This window comes from Arachis duranensis, chromosome 1 (assembly GCF_000817695.3).
Source record: "Arachis duranensis cultivar V14167 chromosome 1, aradu.V14167.gnm2.J7QH, whole genome shotgun sequence".
Taxonomy (NCBI): domain Eukaryota; kingdom Viridiplantae; phylum Streptophyta; class Magnoliopsida; order Fabales; family Fabaceae; genus Arachis; species Arachis duranensis.
In genome coordinates, this window is record NC_029772.3 from 41,083,607 (window position 1) to 41,088,141 (window position 4,535).

Consider the following 4,535-nt stretch of genomic DNA (forward strand, 5'->3'; position numbering starts at 1 on the left):
GGATTCATCACCGGGGATTATTTGAGTTGTGAAAAGAAGAGATCACAATTTCGTGCACCAAAGGAGCAGGAGATTCCTCGGGGACAAAATCATCATCTTCATCATCTAAGACCACCTGTTCAGATCGAGTAGGTCCTTTGGGCTGTTTCACTAAACCACCCCCTTTTAGGTATGAATGTCTATTTTGATATTCCTCATTGGTCAAGTCAACACCAAAATACTCAAATATGCAAGTTAGAAACATGCCATAAGGAAGTGTTTTGTCTTTTTCACTCCTAACAGAGTCAAACATATATCTAACCATCAAGTTTGCAAATGAAATTTCAGTTTTGGTGAGAAGGGCATATAAAACAAGAGTATTAGTGTAGGAAACCCTTTGATATGAACCACTTTAAGGAAGTATGATGTGGTTGACCATTCGGTGCAACTGAGCACGTTCATATCCTAGGGCTTTGTGAGTGGGTGTATAGCCATCAATCAAGAAAACATGTTCACATATATGAGCCAAGACATCATTGAAAGAAACACCAACTCCTTCATCCCACTTAACAGAAGCATAAGCACAAGGCCCAACATCAGTATACCTCAATGAGTCACTGATTATTTCATTATTTAAAACTATGTCTCGACCTTTTACATATGAGTGAACAGTGCCTTCATGGTATGTCAAGTAAGCATAAGACTCTTTGACCAAAGGAGGGTGCACTGGATTTTTTATGTTTTAAAAAATGATTCCAGTCCAGAAATTCCAAATTTTCAACAAAAGAAAAATCTTTCTTTTTCAGATTTGGTAAATCAACCAAAAAGACTAGACAACACAAAAAAGTGATTTAATCATATAAAAAAAATTTAAAACAGAGAGTAATTTTAAATATGAAAACTTTTTTTAAAGAACAAATTAAAATAAAATGAAACACATGTATGATGTAACACTCATTTGGGCCCAGAGGTGGTTCATTTTAATGAAACATGTATGGACCACCTAGAATCTGAAATTTAAGATAGGCCCAGATGATTCAGCACGTGCAATAAGGCCAGAGAAAGCAATTTAGAGAGAAGGTTCTTCATTTGCCCAGAATTGTCTCATCCGACCCTGTGAGACCAAAACTTAACAAACACATCAGGAAAGCTCAAACAATGAATCATAGCTTAAAATACCAAGACTAGTCCTAAGCATTCAAAATCTGTCCTCAGCTAGTGATTTTGTAAAAATATCTGCTAATTGCTCCTCTGATTTAACAAATTGAATGCTAATATCCCCTTTTTGGACATGTTCTCTTATTGAGTGAAATTTCACTTCAATATGTTTAATCCTAGAGTACAAACCTGGATTTTTAGAAATATTAATGGCACTCATATTATCACACAATAAGGGAATATTTTCAGCATTTAACTTGTAATCAGCAAGCTGTGTTTTTAACCATAAAATCTGAGAACAACAAGAAGAAACAGCTATATACTCAGCCTCTGTAGTGGATAAGGCCACTGTTGGTTGCTTCTTACTTGACCAAACATTTAAGGATTTTTCAAGGAAGCAACATAAGCCTGAGGTGCTCCTTCTATCAACTTTATCAGCAGCAAAATCTGCATCACAATAACCAACTGCAGAAAAATCATCAATCTTAGGATACCAAAGACCAAATTTGGATGTGCCATGAACATATGTAATGATCCTTTTAACTGCTGAAAGATGTGACTCTTTAGGTTTGGATTGGAACCTTGAACACAATCCAACACTTTGCACAATGTCGAGTCTAGAGGAAGTTAAGTACATAAGAGAACCAATCATTCCTTTATACCTAGTCTCATCTATATCTTTCTATGTTTCTCCCTTATCTAATTTAGAATTAGGGTGCATGGGAGTTCCCATGGATTTGGCATTTTCCATACCAAATTTCTTAACTAATTCCTTGGCATACTTCTCTTGATGAATGAAAATACCATTTTCAGTTTGTTTAATTTGCAGCCCAAGGAAAAAATTAAGTTCACCCATCATACTCATGTCAAATTCACTTGTCATAAGTTTTCCAAATTCAGAACAAAGGGATTCATTGGCTGATCCAAAAATGATGTCATCAACATATATTTGAACTAGAATAAAAGAATCATTAGAATTCTTGATAAATAGAGGTGTGTCTGTGGTGCCTCCTTGAAAACCATTTTTTAAAAGAAAAGAGCTAAGTCTCTCATACCAAGCTCTAGGAGCTTGTCTTAAACCATAAAGAGCTTTAGATAGTTTGAAAACATGATCAGAATGCTCTTTATTTTCAAAACCAGGTGGCTGCTTGGTGCACGAAATTGTGATCATCAACAATGGCGCCAAAAACTTGGTAGCGCTCTCAAACGTGAATCACACTTTGTCACAACTCCGTACAACTAACCAGCAAGTGCACTGGGTCGTCCAAGTAATACCTTACGTGAGTAAGGGTCGATCCCACGGAGATTGTTGGTATGAAGCAAGCTATGGTCATCTTATAAATCTCAGTTAGGCGGATAATAAATGTTATGGAGCTTTCAAATAATAAATAATAAATAAATAGGAAATAAAGATAGAGTTACTCATGTAATTCAATGGTGGGAGTTTCAGATAAGTGTATGTAGGTGCTGTGATCCTTCTGAATCTCTGCCTTCCTACTGCCTTCCTTCAATCCTTCTTATTCCTTTCCATGGCAAGCTGTATGTAGGGCATCACCGTTGTCAATGGCTATATCCCATCCTCTCAGTGAAAATGATCCAAATGCTCTGTCACAGCATGGCTAATCATCTGTCAGTTCTCGATCATGTTGGAATAGAATCCCTTGATTCTTTTGCGTTTGTCATCATGCCCAACAATCGTGAGTTTAAAGCTCATCACAGTCATTCAATCCTGGAATCCTACTCGAAATACCATAGACAAGGTTAGACTTTTCGGATTCCCATGAATGCCGCCATCAATTCTAGCTTATACCACGAAGATTCTGGTTAAGGAATCCAAGAGATATGCGCCCGGTCTAAGGTAGAACGGAAGTGGTTGTCAGTCACGCGTTCATAAGTGAGAATGATGATGAGTGTCACGGATCATCACATTCATCATGTTGAAGTGTAACGAATATCTTAGAATAAGAACAAGCGAAATTGAATAGAAGATAGTAGTAATTGCATTGAAACTTGAGATACAGCAGAGCTCCAAACCCTTAATCTATGGTGTGTAGAAACTCCACCGTTGAAAATACATAAGTGATGAAGGTTCAGGAATGACCGAATGGCCAGCCCCCAAACATGATCAATAGTCTCCTAAGTTGAATAATAAAATAAAACTGAGACCAAAGATGTCTAACACAATAGTAAAACGTCCTATTTATACTAGACTAGCTACTAGGGTTTACAGAAGTAAGTAATTGATGCAGAAATCCACTTCCGGGGCCCACTTGGTGTGTGCTTGGGCTGATCTTGATCTATCCACGAGCTGAGGCTTCTCTTGGAGTTGAACGCCAAGTTGTAACGTGTTTTGGGCGTTCAACTCTAGTTCGTGACGTGTTTATGGCGTTTGACTCCAGAATGCAGCATGGAACTGGCGTTGAGCGCCAGTTTACGTCATCTAATTACGAATAAAGTATGAACTATTATATATTGCTGGAAAGCTCTAGATGTCTACTTTCTAACGCCGTTGAGAGCGCGCCATTTGAAGTTATGTAGCTCCAGAAAATTTATTTCGAGTGCAGGGAGGTCAGAATCCAACAACATCAGCAGTCCTTTGTCAACCTTCTTATCAGAGTTTTGCTCAGGTCCCTCAATTTCAGCCATAAAATACATGAAATCACAGAAAAACACAAAAACTCATAGTAAAGTCCAGAAATGTGAATTTTACATAAAAACTAATGAAAACATCCCCAAAAGTAGCTAGATCCTACTAAAAACTACCTAAAAACTCCCTTCCTTTGAGGTGTCCCATTATTCACGGAATTCCTCTCAGAAGTGTACATGAACTAGTTATTTGCAACCATGTCAATAAGTTCTTGAGCCTCTGCAGGCGTTTTCTTTAGGTGAATAGATCCACCTGCAGAATGGTCCAGTGACATCTTAGAGAACTCAGATAGACCATAATAGAATATATATATCATGGTCCATTTTGAAAACATGTCAGAAGGACATCTTTTGGTCATCTGCTTGTATCTTTCCCAAGCTTCATAGAGGGATTCACCATCTTTTTGTTTGAATGTTTGAACATCCACTCTAAGCTTGCTCAGCTTTTGAGGAGGAAAGAACTTAGCCAAGAAGGCCGTGACCAGCTTATCCCAGGAGTCCAGGCTATCTTTAGGTTGAGAGTCAAACCATGCTCTAGCTCTGTCTCTTACAGCAAAAGGGAAAAGCATGAGCCTGTAGACTTCAGGACCTACTCCATTAGTCTTAACAGTCTCACAGATCTGCAAGAACTCAGTCAAAAACTGATAGGGATCTTCTGATGGAAGTCCATGAAACTTGCAGTTCTATTGCATTAGAGCAACTAATTGAGGTTTTAGCTCAAAATTGTTTGCTCCAATGGCAGGAATTAAGAT

General features: G+C 37.9%; 1 non-coding gene across 1 annotated transcript; it reads left to right on the plus strand.

Annotated features, from left to right (window-relative positions):
* Positions 1–4,116: 4,116 nt before the first annotated feature.
* On the plus strand, positions 4,117–4,220 carry LOC127742805 (small nucleolar RNA R71). Its single transcript, XR_008004204.1, has one exon. It is a non-coding gene; the product is annotated as a small nucleolar RNA R71 (small nucleolar RNA).
* Positions 4,221–4,535: the final 315 nt, after the last annotated feature.